This window comes from Sus scrofa, chromosome 13 (assembly GCF_054392235.1).
Source record: "Sus scrofa isolate SSC_HxYL_T2T_F1_AM1 chromosome 13, Sscrofa_HxYL_maternal_Yorkshire_Landrace_v2.0, whole genome shotgun sequence".
NCBI classification, from domain to species: Eukaryota; Metazoa; Chordata; class Mammalia; order Artiodactyla; family Suidae; genus Sus; species Sus scrofa.
The window spans coordinates 86,642,750-86,663,800 of NC_139395.1; the positions used below are offsets into that span (position 1 = coordinate 86,642,750).

The 21,051-nt window shown below is 46.7% G+C and overlaps 1 protein-coding gene across 5 annotated transcripts in view; it reads right to left on the minus strand.

The window, feature by feature from the left end:
- Positions 1-2,042, minus strand: part of RAB7A (RAB7A, member RAS oncogene family) — a 76,727-nt gene extending 74,685 nt beyond the window's left edge. For 3 of the 5 annotated variants that reach the window (XM_021069438.2, XM_021069431.2, XM_021069434.2), the window contains exon 1: positions 1,850-2,042. The gene's annotated coding sequence lies outside the window, so the exon portion shown is untranslated. Of the gene's footprint in view, positions 1-1,318; positions 1,489-1,849 lie in introns of those variants that run through there. The other 2 variants (XM_021069436.2, XM_021069435.2) reach the window with 1 other exon arrangement.
- Between the last annotated feature and the right edge of the window lie 19,009 nt (positions 2,043-21,051).

Here is a 21,051-nt window from a genome sequence, read left to right on the forward strand (position 1 = left end):
GACTTCTGATTGCCACGGGGGAGAGGGAAGAAGTGGGATGGACTGGGAATCTGGAGTTAATAAATGCGAACTATTGCATTTGGAATGGATAAGCAATGAGACCCTGCTGTATAGCACCAGGAACTATATCCAGTCACTAGTGATGAAGCATGATGGGGAATAACGCGAGAAAAAGAATACACACGTGTGTGTGGGTCGCTTTGTTGTACAGTAGAAAACTGACAGAACACTGTAAATCCGCTATAATGGAAAAAATAAAAATCATTTAAAAAAATTACTCATCATTCGCTCCTCTTACACAAACATTAAGGATACCACACTTACTACTCATTTACATATACCAGGACAAATAACAAAATCTAAAAGGAAAAAAAAAAAAAGACATCAGACTACAGCAGAGGAGTCAGGACAAGTTATCTTCATAAGTACTCCCAACTCACTTTCCAGTTCTTAGACTCAAACATGAACAAACTCTCCTAAGTCTGAAGAAAGAAACACACTAACAGGAGACTTTATTAATCCCTGGATGAGAAGTCATGAGGCTCATCAGCTGCTTAAGTCACAAGTCAGAGACAAGAGCTTGTTCTTTGGGAATCCAAAGATGCAGTATTTCAACAGCAAAGAACCAACTGGCAGGACCCCCCAGTACGAAGGTTCAGGAAAGGTTCACATGGCAGTACTGCCAGCCTACTCACTTGACAAAATACATAGGTGACAAAAATCTTCAAACCTTAGTTAAGTACTTTGATAGAGTTCTAGAGCTCCCACTTTATTGGTGCTACACTACCAAAAAAAGATGTGTTAGAAAACACAACTGCAAACGGAGTATATTATGGTTTTAAGGCAGAACTAATATCACCAGGGATGGCTTCCAAAGTGACATCACTAGAAAGAGAGACAGATACCAAGCAGCAAAAGATAAATCACAACCTGCAGGGACATCTGAAAGCAGTACAATCCAGAGGCAAGTTAACAGTGCTCTATAGTCTAACTGCCTGGAATAAAATCTCCGCTAAGTTATTAGCTGTGCGACCTTGGACAAACGACTTAACCTCTCTGATCTCCGGTTTCCCTATCTACAAATGCGTACAGCAATGTTACTTCAGAAGGTTGTTCTGAGAATTAAACACAATAATCTATGCAAAGGTCTTGCCACGCTGCCCAACACACAATAAGCGCTCCAATGTTTGATACTGTCATTTTCATTTTCCCAATTTTATGAACCCTTCCTTGCGAATCCAGTCCGAACTGAGAACATTACGAGAGCCCCGACGCAGTCGGAACACAGACACAGCTCTGTAGCCAACCACCATCTCACCTTAAGTTTAGAAACTCTCTCAGGCTTCACCATAACGCGTTTACGACAAAAGCTCCCCGTCGCCAGAGACAGAGGCGCCGGAGGCCAGGACGGGACACGTGACCCAACTCCCCGTGGACTCAGTGGCCATCAGGGAGCCTCTCTCCCTCGAGCGGCCGCTCGGCCGGACCGCGGGCACTCGGCTCGGGCCTGGCACCAGGGCCGGGTGGGCGGCGCCCCCGCCTAAGACAGGCCGAGCCCCGCCCTCCCATCTCCGCCCGGCGCCCAGTCCGTGCAGCCCTCGCGGTATCCCGGCCGGACGCCACCGGGAAACGGGCGTGCGCGGCCACCGGCCTGGGGTCGCGGCCGAGAGAGGTCACACCCGGCGACCTCTGACCTCCCCGCGGGCGGGCACGGCCGGCTTGTAACCGGTCCCAGGCGATGCGGAGCTCCCCCGTGGACTTGAATTGGACCCGAGCCGACCGGAGAGGCGGACGACGCGCGCCGGCAACCAAGGCGCCGGAAGGGGGATGGGGCCGGGCCTCCACTTACCGCGGCCGCTCCGCTGGGCTCCGGGCCAGGCGTGTCGGTAGGGGTCTGCCGGGGAGGAGACGGAGGGAAGACGAGGGCGGAAGAAAGTCCAAGTTCCGATTGCAGCGGGATCCTCAGCCTGTCCAAGCTTCCAGCGCCGCCACCGCCGCCGCCTCGGGCTTTATGGCCAAGACTCGGGCTCCGCTCCCACTTCCGCCACCGCCGCCGCCCCAAGCGGAAGTACCTGTCACGAGACGCTCGACGCCAGGGGTGCGGGGGAGCGGCCCCGCCTCAAACGTGCGTCACGTTCCACCGCCTCTGGGCCCTGGCCTGGGTCACGTGGCACAATCATGTCTGCCCCCAGTGGCTGCGGCCATCTTTGAGGTTCGGCCAGCAGCAGGGTGCCGCCATGTTGGACCCACCTAATGATCCCTTGGCCACTGAACTTAGTACCGAAAGATAAGCAAAAAAACTGCGCTGTAGAGCCTGAGGAGGGTGGGACACCATACCAAGCACTAGCTCCATCTCAACACATTAAGATCTACCCAGAACTTTCCCCCCATTTTTTTTCTTTTTTGGCCCCACCCATGGCTTGCAGAAGTTCCTGGGCCAGGATGGAACCCAGGCCACAGCAGCGACCCCAGCCACAGCAATGACATTGCTGGACCCTTAGCCAGCTGTGCCACTAGAGAACTCCTACCTCCATTTTCAACGTGCTCTTTTCATGGCCTTTTCCTTTGTTCATGCAAACTTCATTCTTTTGGTTGCTAAGCCCAAAAGCTTTGGAATCATTCTTGATTCCTGTAGTGGGTTGAATAGCCAAAATATATGTCCATATCCTGGGACCTGCGGCATGACCTGATTTTGGGGGGGGGGGTAGTATTTAAAGGTGTAATTAAGGATCTGAGATTTCCCTGGATTACCCAAGTAGAACCTAAATCCAATGACAAGTGTCCTTATAAGAGATGCATGAAACACAGAAGTCCATGTGAAGATGGAATCAGAGACTGGAGTGAGTAACCACAACCCAAATTATGCCAACAGCAACCCTGCAAGCTGAAAGAGGTAAAGGAAAAACGAAAAACAAAACAAACAAAAAACCCGAAGAAATAAAAAGCAGGGGTGGGCTTTGATTTTGGACTTTTGCATTTGAAAGAATACATTTTTGTTGTTTTAAGCACCAAGCTGGTGGTGATTTGTTACAGCAGTCGTAGAAAAATTCAGGTCCCTCTGTCTCCACCCCTCATCCATAGCCTTTAAAACATAACCAGAATGTGACTTCCTATTACCTCTGCCATGACCACCTGGTCTGAATCTCTCATCATTTCTCACCTGGACTATGGTAACAACCTTGGTTTCTTGCTCCCACCTCATTCCCTATCTAGTCTCAACACAGCAGCCAGAGTAATTCTATTAAAAATGTTAAACCAGGGGAGTTTCTATCGTGGCTCAGTGGTTAACAAATCTGACTAGCATTCTTGAGGACACAGGTTCAATACTTGGCCTTGTTCAGTGGGTTAAGGATCTGGCGTTGCCATGAACTGTGGTGTAGGGTGCAGATGCGGCTCAGATCCTGTGTTGCTGTGGCTGTGGCATAGGCTGGCAGCTGCAGCTCTGATTTGACCCCTAGCCTAGGAACCTCCATATGCCGTGGGTGTGGCCCTAAAAAGAAAAACAACAACAACAACAACAAAAACCAAGGAGTTCCCGTTGTGGCTCAGCAGGTTAAGAACCCTACTAGTATCTATGAAGATGCACTGGCTTCACTCAGTGTGTTAAGGATCCAATGTTTCTGGGAGCTGTGGTATAGGTCACAGATGCAACTCAGATCCCGAGTTGCTGTGGTTGTGGTGTAGGCCACTGGCTATAGCTCTAATTCGACCCCTAGCCAGGGATCTTCCATATGCCACAGGTGTGGCCCTAAAAAAAAAAAAAAAAAAAAAAAAGTCAAATCATGATATTCTCCTGCTCAAACTATTTCCATTAAGTCAGAATAAAAACTAAAGGAAAAGTCCCATCCCATCTGGCCCCTAAATACTCCTCAAACCTCACCTCCTTCTAACGTCCCCTCTGATTAGTCTTCGTGTAGTCTTTGTAGCTTCCAGTTTAAGAGGAGAAGGCACACATTTACGATTGTACTTCTACCTGGACAGCTCTGGCCACTCCCTCACTTTCCTTAGGTTTTTTACCTTTTTCCTTTTTGTCTTCTTTGGTCATTTTTTAGGGCCGCAGCCGTGGCATATGGAGGTTCCCAGGCTAGGGTTCTAATCAGAGCTGTAGCCGCCAGCCTACACCACAGCCACAGCAACGCTGGATCCAAGCTGTGTCTGCAACCTACACAACAGCTCGAGGCAACACTGGATCCTTGACCCACTGAGCGAGGCCAGGGATTGAATCTGCAACCTCTTGGTTCCTAGTTGGATTTGTTTCTGCTGCACCACTATGGGAACTCCAGGTTTTGACTTAAATGTCATCTTCTCAGTGAGAATGGTCTTCCCTATTTAAAAACAAAGTTCCCCTTCCTATCACCCTGAATACAGGACACTCACTATCTCCCTTCCTGCTTTCTTGCTTTCTATATTGCCTACTTATTTGCTTATTGTCCATCCTCCCACTAGAACGGCAGTTCCATAAGCATAGAGATTTTGTTGGTTTCACTCACTGCCATATACTTGATTCCTAGAACAGTGCTGGCACACAGGAGGTGCTCACTGAGTTCAATTTATAATATATTCAGGGGAATAGGAATTGAAAATGGCCCCAGAAACCAAGAATTATGGTAATTCCACCCCATTCTGCAGCCATCCAAAATGCTTGGCTTGGAGTTCTCACTGTGGTACAGTGGGTTAGGGACCTGGAGTGTCTCTGCGGCAGCAGGGGTTCAATCCCTGGTCCCACATAGTGGTTTAAGGATCTGGCATTGCCATAGCTGTGGTGTAAGTTGCAGTTGCGGCTTGAATTTGATGGTGGGCCCAGGAATTCCCATATGCCATGGGTGTGGCAAAACCAACCAACCAACCAAACAACAAAAAACAAAAACAAAACAAACAACCTCCAAATGCTAGGCTTAAAAATAAAGAAACAACTAGAGAACACAGGAAAAGAGCACAAAAATAGAGACTTGTGAAGCCCCAGCTTTCCAAGAAGCAGAATGAGATGGCTATTCAGATGCAAACATGGACTATTCCTTATGAAAAAAGAGAGAGTTCTCCTTGTGGCTCAGCCAAAACATATCTGAGGTGCAGGTTCAATGCCTGGGCTCCCTCAGTGAGTTAAGAATGTGGTGTTGCCCTGAGCTGTAGTGTAGGCCAGCAGCTACTGTAGCTCCGATTTGACCCCTAGCCTGGGAACTTCCATAGGCTGTGCATGTGGCCCTAAAAAGCAAAAAAAGAAAGAAAAAAGAAAAAGAGGAAATGACAACTCAGAAGAAACACATCAGCCAAGCAAGTGGAGTCAGGAACTACATAGAATCATTCCCAAGGAGCAGAACTGGACCCTTATCAGAGAACTGACAACATGTGCCTCCCTGGATTTCAGAATTGCTGTGACCCACTGATAGCTGTTTTCCTCTTTTTGAACACAAGTCTTTTCTGGTTATCTTATACTTGTCAACTCTGTTTGTTGGGTCCTTGCAGAGCAGAAAACATGTCTTAGCCCAAAGGTCTACAGGTCAAGAGGAACAGTACTCAAGAAGCTGTTCTTGAGGAATCACAGGGGCTTATCTTCTGAGTGGTGTCATTTGCACCTAGACCTGATTAACATGCCAAGATCCATGATGAACCAATGGTGTGTTGGGATGAGACCTTTAGAGTCTTTGGGAGGAGGTGAGCATATTTTGCACACAGGAAAACAGAAGTAATATGTGTCCAGGAGGTAGGTGATGGTAGGTTAAAGAACGTGGTAAATTCTTGGTTCCTTCTTCCTTTGAAATGTGGACTTCCCTTCCTTTTGAATTTGGGTTGGCCTTACTTACCTGTTTGAGAATGTCACAGAAGTGATATCCTATGACTTCCACTGCTAAATCATGAGAAGCCTTACACCTTTCTCCTAGAACTCTTGAGATGCTCAGGCAATAGAAGCCTCAGAAGCCAGCCTCCAGGCCGTAAGAACCCCAAATCATGTGCAAGTATTCTTATCAGCAGCCTCGGCTGGGCCCCCAGTAGGCAACCAGCATCAACTGCCAGCCACATAATTGAGTTATTTGAGATCTCCAGCCATAAACTTCAAATGACTGCAGCCCCAACTAAAAACTGACTGCAATCACGCAATAGGCTCAAGTGAGAACTAGCCAACCTACAGAACTAAGAAATGCTGATAAATTTTTTGTTTTAAACCACTACATTTTGGGCTGCTTTGTTACACAGCAATAGATAACCATAATAGAGCCTGTACAGAATGAAGGAGAAGGGAATAGTTCTCGAAAAGACCTTTAGTAAAACAGGTTTGATGGTCGTGTGTGGCAGGGGAGATCTCACAGAGTTGTCAGTTAAGGGAATGACATGAACACAGCTGTTTTAGAGTCCTCTAGTAACTTGGTGTCCTGATGAAGGGGACAGGGGAGGAAGCCTAAGCTGGAGCTGCATGTCAGGCTGGGTGGGAAGGGAATGACAGGGATTCATTCACTCCCTCACTCATTCAAAAGAAATCAGTCTACAGCTTCCAGGACAGCCCTAGGGACACAGAGATGAACTAGCCCAAGTCCCCATGCTCTGGGAGTGCCAGTGGTATGCGTGCATGCATGTATGTGGTAGAGAAACACCCACAAAAAGACAACCACACATCGCAGTGGATCTTCCTCCTGCTCTTCCCACAACTAGCCACAGGTGGCTTTCCAGAGCTTCTGGCAACAAGGCTGTACAGCTGCCCTCTGCCTACAGTAGCACTTTCACAGACCAGCACTGGGGCCGGTAACTGTCATTTCTGGGTCTTTTCCGGGGTGGAAGGAGGCAGGCCTGTTGGAAGAAAGAGACTTTTTTTCTGATGGAGAAAGAATAAGACAGGCCTAGAATTGCTGGGGGACTTCCTGTCCCCTGGAGAGTCCAGCCTGCCCGGGTGTGGAGCTGAAGTGACAACAGAAAACAGGAGTTCCCGCCGTGGTGCAGTGGTTAACAAATCCAACTAGGAACCATGAGGGTGTGGGTTCGATCCCTGGCCTTGCTCAGTGGGTTAAGGGTCCGGCATTGCCATGAGCTGTGGTGTAGGTTGCAGACGTGGCTGGGATCCCGTATTGCTGTGGCTGTGGTGTAGGCTGCCGGCTACAGCTCTGATTAGACCCCTAGCCTGGGAACCTCCATATGCCACGGGAAGCGGCCCTAGAAAAGGCAAAAAGACAAAAAAAACAAAAAAAAAAAAAACAAAAAAAAACACCCAGAAAACAAAGAGGTGGCGAGGGATGCATGTAAGGGCTAAAATCTGGGGCACTGGCATCTAATGATGCCTCACCACTTGCTTAACAGAGATTCCCGGTCTTGCCCAGAGGCTGATCCCAGGAGCTGAGCAGCTGCAGGCCCAGGTCTGACCTGCCTGGACTCAGAGGGTCTGGCTCCCCTAGGGCCTGCATGTAAGTCAGGGGACAGAATTCAAAAGCCTGGGCCTCCCCATGGGTAACCACTGGCCAGCAGGAAGCAGGAGCGAAAAGGGGCCAAGGGTGGAATCTTGGCTTTCACCTTCCTGGTGGGCTGCTCCCCAAGGGCTCCCTGGGACATCTCATAGAACTGGACATCTCAGGGACTACGTCTGTCAGAGTTCGCAAATAAAAATTCTCGTACTATAACAGTATTTGTGTTTGTCTGGACTTCACATGGATGGGCTTCCCATCTTGGCCTGGCAGCCTATCCAGACCCACGGCTGCTGTGCTTGCTGGGCGTCTGTGGGCCCTTACACCCTGCGTTCCTGCCCCTGCTGCCAGGACGCAGAACACTGCGATAAAGTGGCAGCATGTGAAGCTGGATCTCAGACTCTGTTTCTAGGGAGCTGAGGTAAGATAGGGCAGTTCAAATAGATCTTTGTCACCCGCATCCAAAGGTGCCCTGGTGACAACTCAGTCTCAGCTTCCTCTTCTGTGGAATGAGGATGACAATGCCTGCCCCACTCACAGCTCAGGATGGAGAAGCAGGTAAGTCACTTAAGAAGGGCAAGGTGTTAACTTCAGTCACCACAAAGGAGCTGCCCCACCACCAAGTCAAAGAGCTGGGACATGGGACGGGGGCAGGGGCTGTGCCTTCAAGGCTGTGTCCCTCCAACTTTCTCTCCATGGGACATGTCTCTGGGGGCATCAGACCACACGCTGCAGATTAACAAGCACTGTGGGGACCAGGCCCTGATTCCATCCAGCCCTTCTTCCCATGCTGTTAATGAAGGCCTCCTACATTTCCCTCCTGACAACACCATGGGGTGCACGCTGCCTTACTCTGACTAACATGTGCCCTTCCCCATGTGCCCCTTCCATCGCCTCGGAACAGCCTTCAATGCTTTACATCATCTGGCTTTTGTATCCGTCATTTATGTATTCATTCAACAAATGTGGCCTGGGAGTTCCTATCGTGGTGCGGTGGAAACGAATCTAACTAGTATCCATAAGGATGCGAGTTCGATCACTGACTCTGGGATCTGGCATTGCCTTGAGCTGTGGTGTAGGTTGCAGACATGGCTCAGATCCTGCGTTGCTGTAGCTGTGGTGTAGGCCAGCAGCTGTGGATCTGGTTTGACCCCTAACCTAGGAACTTCCATATGCCATGGGTGTGACCCTAAAAAGAAAAAAAAAATGGTAGCCTGAGCAATTACTATGGGGTGGGCCCTCTTCTGAGGCATTGGAGAGAGAGGAGAATAAGAGAGACAAAAACCCCTGCTCCCTTGGATCTCACATCCCAGAGGGAGACTCAGAACATACAGCATACAAATAAATGAAATATGCACTGTATTAGATGGCCATAAGTATGATGGAGAAAAACAAAGCAGGGAAGTAGGGTGGTGATTGACCTTATCTCCCAGCCCTGGCCTCTGGTCAGTGCATTCCTGTCACAACCATCTGCTTCCTGCTTCCACATCACCTGCCAGTCCTGGCCCGCCTTCTAGTTCCTCCCAGACAGCCCTTGCCCCCATCCAAAGATCTGCCCCAGCCGGATCCTTCTTACCTCTGAATCTTAACTCAAATGATAGTAGAGGAGGCCCTCCTGGGTTGACATAAGCTTGTTACATTGTTACATTTTCTCCACATCACCTCCCTGAGAAAGGATTCTCTGTAATTATTCCTCTCCTTGTTCCAGGGAGAAATTCTCCCTCCTCTTAGACTTCCCAATACACAAGAGCAGGGACCTTGGCTGCCTGATTTGCCAATTACCTGGACATGACAAATACTCAGAAAATACGCACTGAGCAACTGATTGATTCACTGCTCTCCCATCCCCTGACTCCTCTCCTCTCACATAAAGAACTCCCCCTTTTCCTTCAAGACCCGTCTAGCAAGAACACATCAGTATTAGAGTTGCCGTTGTGGCTCAGTGGGTTAAGAACCTGACCAGTATCCATGAGGCTGTGGATTCTTCGATCCCTGGCCTCACTCAGTGAGTTAAGGATCTGCCGTTGCCATGAGCTGTGGTGTAGGTCACAGATGTGGCTCAAATCTGGAGTTGCTGTGGCTGTGGCGTAGGCTGGCAGCTGCAGCTCTGAATTGACCCCAGCCTGGGAGCTTCCATAAGCCGTGGGTGCAGCCCTTAAAAAAAAAAAAAAGGAAAAAAAAGAAAAGAAAAGAAAATAATACATCAGTATTGATATACACCGGCACAGGGCTATGGCACAGAAGGGAACCTGACCTGCTATAACACACAGACCTCCAAATGAGTCAGAAGTCAAACAAAACAAAAGTGGCTCTCCTCCATACACTGCTGTGGGGACTGGGCTTGCTCTGGCTTGCAACAGCGCCATTCCCAAGGGGCTTGTCATTGTCCATAGAGCTGATAGCAGGGGAAAGGCTCTGGAGACACACATCTGCTTCTTTAATGCCTTGGTATGGAAGTGACACATGTCCCTTTGCCCACATTACTTTGGCAAGAGCTAGTGATACTGCATACCTGAATGCAAGGGGACCTATGAGATGGGGCCCAGGTGAGACGACAGCTGTGTGCTACAGAAAAGGGGGCTAACACTTCCATGGGTAGCTTTCTACCTCTACCACAAATATAGCAGCACAGGAAACAGGGGACTAGGGTGGCCCAGGAGAAACACCTGAGGTAGCTTGGGAGACAAGGTAGTCAAAGAGGGCTTCCCAGAGGAGGCAGTGCTATGGTGACTCATAAAGGCTGATTAAGAGCCTGTGGGGCCAAGGAAGAGGGTTATTGCCAGGGAGGGACGGTTATGTGCAAAGGTCGAAAAGAGGGAGCAAGTCATAACTGATTCCAGAAATTCCTGATGGCCTAGTCTTCCTGGAGAACAAAGTTAGCAGAAAGGAAGCAGGAGCAGGAAGGAAACCTACGCAGAAAGACCAGGTCCTGGTGTTGTGAATGCCTTTGATCCAGATGTTAATGGTGCCTTTTCCCATTTCCCCGGTATTGACAATCATGATCCAAAATTGAGGGCAGAGTGTGGAGCACATCACACTGAAAGATGGTTAGGACATCTGCTAAGATTGGGGCAAGAACAGGTCCTGCTTGGGCACACAGAGAAGCGGCAGGACTGGCCCCACAGCATTCACTCCCTCCTCCCACACCCCCACAGGAGCAGAGGTGGGGACTGGGGAGAGAGGGAATTCTGGGCATCCTGGGCTCATCAAGGTGAAGGGTTCTAGGAGAGTCTCTTAAAGCCAGGGAGGGGAGCAGCACTGGTGAACATCTCCTTTCCCAGGGGAACCTCCAAGGCGGCAGCAGATGTTTCAATCATGGGCAGGGACAGGAGGAGACTTAGAGGTGGCTGCACGGCCTTTCCCAAAGTCAAGGCACTGAGCCACTGTACTAACTCTACTGCTGCAAAACTGCACAGCTCACAACTTAGCACCATAAACCCACAGCCATTATGATCTCAGGACTCCTGTGGGCCAGGAGGTCAGACTGAAGAGTGTGAGTGTGACTTATCTCGTCTCTGAAGGCTGGGCTTCAGCTGAGAGGCTCACAGGCTGGGAGCTGGACTGTCCTAAAGGCCTGCCTGGGACTGGAGGATCTGTGTGCAGGGTGCTGACAGAGCAGCTCCTTTCCAGAGAGCTGCAGGAGCACCCATGTGACAGGGAGCAGGTCTCCCGAGAAAACAACCTATAGGACCAAGCAAGGCACTGGAACGTCGGACTTGACTCAGAAGTTTTGCCTCATCGCCTCTACAGAGCTCAGCTGGTCAGTCAGCTCCAATTCTGTGCAAGTGGACTGCAAAGAACACCAGGTCAAAGGATCAACCAGAAGGGCTGCCAGAGACCACGCACCTCAGGAGGATTAGGAGTGCCCCCTCCACAGCAGCCCGGAGTTCAAATCAGAGTCAGCCCTCGCCTGTCATGGCTGAGCTGTGAGTAGACACAGGGGCCGGGTGGGTAATTCACACACCCTGTGGAAGGCAGGCTCCAGAGGATGCTGGTGGGCAAGTAGCACAGCCAGGGACACAGCCACGGCCTGTGGCACTTGTCTAAAGGATGACCCTTTCCCACTGCTCTCCACAGTCACCTTTGTCATAAATCAGATGACTATATTTATGGGTCTATTTCTAGACTCTGTCCTGTCCCATTGATCTGCTTGCCCGTCTTTATGCCAATACCACAATGGATTAATTATGATACTTACATAGTAGTCCTGATATCTGGCAGTGTAAGTCTTCTAACTTTTTCCCTCCGCTCCTGGACTGCTAGTCCTTTGCACTTCCAGATGAATTTTTAAAAATTTTTCTTTTTTTCTTTTTTGTCTTTTTAGGGCTGCACTCACAGCATATGGAAGTTTCTAGGCTAGGGGTCAAATCGGAGCTACAACTGTTGGCCTATGCCACAGGCACAGCAACTTGGGATCCGAGCCACATCTGCAACCTACAACACAGCACACAGCAATGCTGGATCCTTAACCCACTGAGCAAGGCCAGGGATCGAACCTGCATCTTCACAGATACTAGTCAGATTTGTTTCTGCTGAGTCATGACGGGAACTCCTCCAAATGAATTTTAGAATCAATCTATCAATTTCCACAAAAAGATTCTGCTAGAATACACACTGAAATTGCACGGCATTTGTAATCCACTTGGGGAGAATTTTTTTGAGTTATAATACTCATTTGAATACTTTTCCCTATGTATGTTACACTTCAAAATATTTCACATCTGGGAGTTCCTATTGTGGCTCAGTGATAATGAACCCAATAGGATCCAGGAGGATGTGGGTTTGATCCCTGGCCTCGCTCAGCGGCTTAGGGATCCGGTGATGCCATGAGCTGTGGTGTAGGTCACAGATATGACTTGGATCCAGCGTTGCTGTGGCTGTGGTGTAGGCCAGCAGCTGTAGCTCCAATTCGACCCCTATCCTGGGAACCTCCATATGCCATGGGTGACGCCCTAGAAAAAAAGACAAAAGACCAAAAAAAAAAAAAAATTCATGTCATTAATAAATCTACTACCCAGAGCACATTTCACATGTATATTACAAGACACTGAGATTAACATTAAATTTTCAAAAAAAATTTGAATTTTTTTCCAGAGGGGTTCAGGGAGCGGGGCTCTTTCCAATTCCATTGTTTACATACCACCTTCATTATTTTTTGACATGTCCCATGCCATCAATACTGACATTTATGATGAGTTCCCTGGTGGCCTAACAGTTAAGGATTTGGTGTTGTCACTGCTGTGGCTCAGCTTCAGTCCCTGGCCTGGGAATGTCCACATGCCTTGGGCACGGACAAAAAAAATATGTGTGTGTGTGTTGCTCTTTATTGAAAGGGAGTTGATTTAAAATTTTTTAATTTTTTAAAAGAAAATTTAAATATCACCATCATAAGGGGATAATGAGTCTCTCATGACTTATATGAGACATAACTGGAAAATAAGCATAATAAAATAAGCACTGTGGAATTATAGCTAGCTACTCTCTCCTGGAGCTTTGGGAAGGACACCTGCTCTCTCTTTGTTCAAAAAAGGCGTTTGCAAGTGTCAGAGAAATGTGAAAGATACAAGGCTATCATACATTGAATTTCTCCCTGAGGTAATCAGGAAGATTGGAAAATAACTGAAAATGGAATAATGTCACTTTTGGGGGGAGCTAATTGTAAATTCACACGGGGTTGTAAGAAATAATCCAGAGAAATTGCTTGTACACTTTAGTCAATTTCCCCCCAGTGGTAACATTCTGCAAAAGCTACAGCATGTCAGTGTGAGGACAGTGACACTGACCTTATTCAGAGGGCCTCAGTGTTCTTTGTACTCCTTTCTTTGGTGGGGGGGGGCAGTGCGAGTGCACGTACATGTGCACATGCCAAGTGCTGTGCAACTCGATCCCTCGTGTGGGTTTGTGTGCCCACCACCACAGGCTGTGTGCTTTTAAAACATCCTCACTCAGGAAGCTTGGCTGATGAGGCAGCTGCCATCAACCCGCAGGTCACCTGCTGCTAGGTCCCAGGGGTGGATGAGGGAGCTCCTGCTCCGCCTCTCATAGGCCTCCACCCAGATGCTATCTCCATTCGTGTTTCCTGAGACAAAGGCTGTCACCTGGCCTCAACAACCCCAGTGAGGCAGAAAGGAAGGATCAACTATGTTCCTCAAAGGCGGAGAATCTGAGCATTAAGGAACAGCATTGAAAACGTGGGCAGTGTTTGAATATTAATGACTTTAAACACACCAGTTACACATTTCTCTCTCACTGAGTGCCCTGGTGAACACTTAAAAAGCCAGGTCTGGAGTTCCGCTGTGGCTCAGTGGTTAACAAACGCGACTAGGAACCATGAGGTTGCGGGTTCGATCCCTGGCCCCTCTCAGTGGGTTAGGGATCTGGCGTTGCTGAGAGCTGTGGTGTAGGTTGCAGATGCGGCTCAGATCCCCGCGTTGCTGTGGCTCTGGCGTAGGCCGGTGGCTACAGCTCCGATTCCACCCCTAGCCTGGGAATCTCCATACGCCATGGGAGCGGCCCAAGAAATGGCAAAAAGACAAAATAAATACATAAATAAAATAAAATAAAAGGCTAGGTCTTTAAAATCCATTCTTGGAAGAAACAAGGCAAATAGAACACAAACAGCTGTGTAAAACTTTCATGATAACCAAACATAGGGACCCCCTGGTTTTTAAAAGCTTGCTTTATGCCACTTTGCTTTTATGAAAGACCAATGTTAGCACCTGTTCTCACTTGCCAAAGAAAATCTTTTTTTTTTTTTTTTGCTATTTTTTGGGCTGCACCCGTAGCATATGAAAGTTCCCAGGCTAGGGGTCCAATCAGAGCTACAGCTGCCAGCCACAGCCATAGCCACAGCAACGCAGATTCGAGCCAGATTGTCAGCCCACTGAATGAGGCCAGGGATCAAACCTGAGTCCTCATGGATGCTAGTCGGGTTTGTTTCCACTGCATCACAACAGGAACTCTACCCACCAAAGGAAATCTAAAGAGGATCTTCACTTTTACAAAAAAAGGCAAAAAACGAATACAGGGTTGAGAATTTGTTTTTGCAGCAAGTGTTACAGGGGTAGTGTACACCGTGAGCAGCAAGAACAGCCCCACCAAGTCCCCTCCCCAGGAACTACACTCAGCATCACAATGTCAAGCGGCCAGAGCTTTGAACTACATCTGTGAGCATCTTATCCTCATTCATTTTGTGCATCCATGAGCAAGAGGTGTCCTTAGGTCACTGCTTCATCACGTTAGGTCTGCCCTCTGGGCTTCTGAAAGGTTTTTTAGGGATGCTTTACTTCTGGAGCGTGGAGAAAAAAAAAAAATGCAGGAGTTCCCGTCGTGGCGCAGTGGTTAACGAATCCGACTAGGAACCATGAGGTTGTGGGTTCGATCCCTGCCCTTGCTCAGTGAGTTAACGATCCGGCGTTGCCGTGAGCTGTGGTGTAGGTTGCAGAAGCGGCTCGGATCCCGCGTTGCTGTGGCTCTGGCATAGGCCGGTGGCTACAGCTCCGATTGGACCCCTAGCCTGGGAACCTCCATAAGCCATGGGAGCGGCCCAAGAAATAGCAACAACAACAACAACAACAACAACAAAGACAAAAAAAAAAAAAAATGCAGGCACTGTGTGATACTTTCCCTTCTCCAGGTTCTTTGGAGATAGCTCAAGCATGGGACAGTTATTTTGGTCATCTCTCTCTGCACTTTCATTAAACTAGGCAGCATTCTCTACCCATTTGGCCTCTGAATCCTCTCCTGGATTCATCCCTCCTTCCATGCTAACCCCTGGCTTTTGTGTTCCACATGGCACCACCACTCTACCCTCCTTCTGGACCTGGCCTCTACCTTCAGCCAATGTCTGCCAGAGGGATCTTTATCTTCAGCGTTCCAGCCAAGTGGAACTCAATAATTAAACATTGAGTTAACAATGGTATTCAAAACAGAGACTCCAAAGAACTAACTCTCCTGTTCTTTCCTCGCTAGGCTTTGTCCAAATGCAGATGGAATTTTAATGCAATAATAATAATAATAGGGAGTTCCCGTCGTGGCTCAGTGGTTAACAAACCTGACTAGTAACCATGAGATTTTGGGTTCAATCCCTGGCCTTGCTCAGTGGGTTAAGGATCTGGCATTGCCGTGAGCTGTGGTGTAGGTCGCAGACATGGTTCGGATCCTGCATTCCTGTGGCTGTGGTGTAGGCCAGCAACTACAGCTCCGATTCAACCCCTAGCCTGGGAACCTCCATATGCCGAGGGTGCAGCCCTAAAAAGACAAATAATAATAATAATATAATACAACTTTTATATGCTTATCTTACCTAAGGTTATACCAAATGCATTTATTACCAAAGAGTCCCTAAGCATCCTAAAATTAGCTATCACTTTCACTTTCTCCCTAATTATAAAAACAACACATATTCATTATTGACCATTTTAGAAAAATCAGGAATTTGAATAGGAAAATAAGACATCAACAATCATCCCACCTAGAGATAACAGGTAAAATAATAGTGGTGTACATTGCGGGTTTTTTTAACACACTGTATTAGTTAACTTCAGAAAGTAACAGAATTACCTTCAAACTTAGCACTTATTATCTCCTGGTTTGTGTGGGTCAGGAATCCAGGAGTTACTGAGCTGTGTGTATCTGACTGCAGTTGGCATGTGTGCTAAAACTCTGGTCAACTCGAGGCCAACTCTTGTGGCTGCAGGGGCTGCAGGTCTGCGATGGCTGGCATCTGGGACAGCAGTTCCTCCCACATGGGATCTCCATGGAGCTGCTCAGGATGTTGAGCTACCTCTGCAGAGGCAGGGATGCGTGTGAGAGGAAGGGCAATGGAGAGGTCCAGTGTGGATGCCACCATCTTTTATAACCTAATATCGAAAGTGACACTCCATCACTGCTGCTGTATTGTGAATCACTAAATCTGATCCACAGCAAAGGGCAAGGGATACACAAAGGACTGAAAAGCTGCCTACCTAATGTCTGAATGAAATACTATTTTTTGTAATTTACTTGTTTACTTGAGATATAGTTCTTTTTCCACAAAATTTACCATTCACCGATTTTATTTTATTTTATTTTACTTTTTGTCTTTTCAGGGCCGCATCTACAGCAATATGGAGGTTCCCAGGCTAGGGATCGAATTGGAGCTGTAGCCACTAGCCTATGCCAGAGCCACAGCAACTTGGGATCCAAGCCGCATCTGCGACCTACATCACAGCTCTCGGCAACTCCGGATCCTTAACCCACTGAGCGAGGCCAGGGATTGAACTGGCAACCTCATGGTTCCTAGTTGGATTCATTTCCACTGTGTCATGATGGGAACTCCACATTCACCAATTTTAAAGTGTACAATTCAGTGGGTTTTGGTATATTCACAGGCTGTGGAAATATCACCACTTATCCCAGAACAATTTTTCTTTTTTTTTTTAAATCAAGAGAAGATTGTTTTATTAGAAAACTAAAAGTTGAAAAATCACAACTATAACAATTTACCAATACAACGTGTCAGTATCAAGCAGCCTATAATTCTACATATAAGAACAACCATTTATTTAATATAGTTGATTTACAATGTTCTATCAATTTCTGCTCTACAGCAAAGTGACCCAATTATACATATACATACATTCTTTTTCTCACATTATCCTCCATCATGTTCCATCACAAGTGACTGGATACAGTTCCCTGTACTGCACAGCAGGAACTCCTTGCCTATCCACTCCAAAGGCAATGGTTTGCATCTACCAATCCCAAACTCCCAGTCCACCCCATTCCCTTCCCATCCCCCTTGGCAACTGCAAGTCTGTTCTCCATGTCCTTGAGTTTGTTTCTTTTCTGTAGATAGGTTCATTTGTGCCATATTTTAGATTCCACATATAAGTGATATCATATGGTATTTGTCTTTCTCTTTCTGACTTACATAGTATGAAAATCTCTAGTTTCATCCATGTTGCTGCAAATAGCATTATTATTATTATTTTTGTCTTTTTTGTCTTTTCTAGGGCTGCACTTGCGGCACATGAAGGTTCCCAGGCTAGGGGTCAAATAGGAGCTGTAGTCACCGGCCTACGCCAGAGCCACAGCAACGTGGGATCCGAGCCATGTCTGGGACCTACACTGCAGCTCACAGCAACGCCAGATCCTTAACCCACTGAGCAAAGCCAGGGATCGAACCCAAAACCTCATGGTTCCTAGTTGGATTCGTTAACCACTGAGCCACAACGGGAACTCCTATTTTGTGTTTCTTTATGGCTGAGTAGTATTCCATTGCATAGTTACACCACCTTTTCTTTTTTTTTTTTTTTTAAGGGCCACGCTAGCAGCATCATGGAAGTTCCCAGGCTAGGAGTTGAATCAGAGCTACAGCTGACAGCCTATGCCACAGCAATGCAGGATCCAAGCCCTGTCTGTGACATACACCACAGCTCACAGCAATGCCAGATCCCCCACCTTCTAGGTGAGGCCAGGGATTGAACCAGCATCCTCCTCTTGGATACTATAGTCAGATTCATTTCTGCTGTGCCATGACAGGGACTCCCATGTGCCACATCTTCTTAATCCATTCATCTGTCAATGGACATTTTAGGTGGTTTTCATGCCTTGGCTATTGTGAATAGTGCTGCAATGAACACAGCACTATCTGCATGTATCTTTATCAATGAAAGTTCTGTCTGAATAGATGCCCAGGAATGGGATTGCTAATATAAAAACAGACATACATACCAATGGAACAGAATAGAGAACCCAGAAATAAACCCAGACACTTATGATCAATTAATCTTCAACAAAGGAGGGAAGAATATAAAATGGGAAAAAGACAGTCTTTTCAGCAAGTGGTGCTGGGAAAACTGGACAGCTGCATGTAAATCAATGAAACTGGAACACACCCTCACACCATGCACAAAAATAAACTCAAAATGGCTTAAAGACCTAAACCTAAGACAAGACACCATAAAACCCCTAGAAGAGAACATAGCCAAAACATTCTGTGACACCAATCATAAAAAAGTTTTCTTAGGTCAGTATCCCAAGGCAACAGAAATTAAAATAAACCAATGGGGAGTTCCCGTCGTGGCGCAGTGGTTAACGAATCCGACTAGGAACCATGAGGTTGCGGGTTCGGTCCCTGCCCTTGCTCAGTGGGTTAATGATCCGGCGTTGCCGTGAGCTGTGGTGTAGGTTGCAGACGTGGCTCGGATCCCGCGTTGCTGTGGCTCTGGCGTAGGCCGGTGGCTACAGCTCCGATTCAACCCCTAGCCTGGGAACCTCCATATGCCGCGGGAGCGGCCCAAGAGATAGCAACAACAACAACAACAAAAGACAAAAAAAAAAAAAAAAAAAGACAAAAAAAAATAAATAAATAAACCAATGGGACCTAATCGAACTTACAAGCTTCTGCACAGCAAAGGAAACTATTACAAAAACAAAAACAAACAAACAAAAAAAACCTACGGAATGGGAGAAAATAGTTGCAAATGATGCAGCTGACGACAAGGGTTTAATCTCCAAAATATACAAACAACTTTTAAAACTCAACAACAAAAAAACAACTCAATTGAAAAATGGGCAGAAGACCTGAATAGACATTTCTCCAAAGAAGGCATATGGATGGCCAACAGGCATATGAAAAAAAGCTCAACATCACCAATTATTAGAGAAATGCAAATCAAAATTATAATGACGTACCACCTCACACTGGTCAGAATGGCCATCATTAGTAACAAATAACAAATGCTGGAGAGGGTGTGGAGAAAAGGGAACCCTCCTACACTGTTGGTGGGAATGTAAACAGGTGTAACCACTATTGGGAATAGTATGGAGGTACCTCATAAAACTAAATATAGAACTACCATATGACCCAGAACATTTCCATCGCCCCATAAAGAGACTCTGGGCTGTTAGCTCCCCATCCCCCTTCCCTTCTTCCCAGCCCCCAGAGACCACTGGTCTATGGGTTTGCCTGTTCCAGGTGTTGGATAAATGCAATATGACATATATGCAGGCATATGAATTGCACAATTATCTGGCCTTTTGTTCTTCTCAGCAATGTTTTCAAGGTTCACACATACTGTAGTGTCATCTGGACTCATTCCTTTTTATAGCCAAAAGAGATTCTACTGTAAAGGTAGACACATTTTGTTTATTCATTCACCAGTTGATGGATATTTGGATTGTTCTCTATTTTGGCTACTAGGAATCATGCTGCCATTAATACCCATGTAAATATTTCTGTGAAAATATTTTAAAAATTTTTTATTAATTACATTTATTTTTTATTAGGGTATAGTTGATTTACAGTATTCAGTCAATTTCTGCTGTACAGTATAGTATATATATATAGACACACACACATTCTCTTTTCATATTATCTTCCATTATGGTCTATCTCAAGAGCCTGGATATAGTTCCCTTCAATTCTCTTGACTAAAATCTGGTTGAATTTTTTGAGGAACTGCTAAACTGTTTCCCAAAGCTGCTAGTGTCATCATTCCCACCAGCAATATATGAGAGTTCTGACTTCTCGATATCCTGGACAACACTTTTTATTGTTCATTTTTCTTTTCCTGTACTCATCCCATTGGACCTGAAGTGGTTTCTCATCGTGGTTTTGACTTGCATTTTCCTAATGACTAATGATGGATCTTTTTGTACACCTTCTTTGAAGAAATGTCCATTTAAATCCTTTGCCCATTTTTCAACTGGTTTTTGTATTTTTATCTTTTATTTTAAATTTTTTTAAATTATTAAAGTAAAAGAATATTGATTTAAAATATTCCTTTAATTTCTGTTGCACAGCAAAGTGACCCAGTCATACATATATGTACATGCTTTTGTTTTTCTTACTATCTTCAGCATCTTCTTGCTTTTTAGGGCTGCACTGTGGTATATGGAGGTTCCCAGGCTAGGGGTCAAATTGGAGCTACAGCTGCTGGCCTACGCCACAGCCACCGCAACACAGGATCCAAGCCGCATCTGTGACCTACACCACAGCTCACAGCAACACTGGATCCTTAACCCACTGAGTGAGGCCAGGTACGAACCCGTATCCTCTTGGATACTAGTTGGGTTCGATAACCACTGGGCCACGACGGGAAGTACCAAGTTTGAAAATTTTAAGTCCAGGAGTTCCCGTCGTGGCGCAGTGGTTAACGAATCCGACTAGGAACCATGAGGTTGCGGGTTCGGTCCCTGCCCTTGATCAGTGGGTTAACCACCCGGCGTTGCCGTGAGCTGTGGTGTAGGTTGCAGACGCGGCTCGGATCCTGCGTTGCTGTGGCTCTGGCGTAGGCCGGTGGCTACAGCTCCGATTGGACCCCTAGCCTGGGAACCTCCATATGCCGTGGGAGCGGCCCAAAAAATAGCAAAAAAAAAAAAAAAAAAAGAAAAAGAAAATTTTAAGTCCAGTATATATTTTTCTTTGGTTGCCTCTGGATTACACATCACAGCTAAGAAACCATTGTGTACTCTAAGGTCATAAATATTTACATCTGTTTTCATTTTTCTTTCTTGGCTGTGTCCCTGGCATGAGGAAGTTCTCAGTTCAGGGATCGAACCCACAGAGGTGACCTGGGCCACAACAGTGTCAACACTGGATACTTAACCATCTGCTCTACATTAGGGTGTGGGATTTCTTCAATTGCTTTTTCTGTACCTACTGAGGTAGATGCTCATG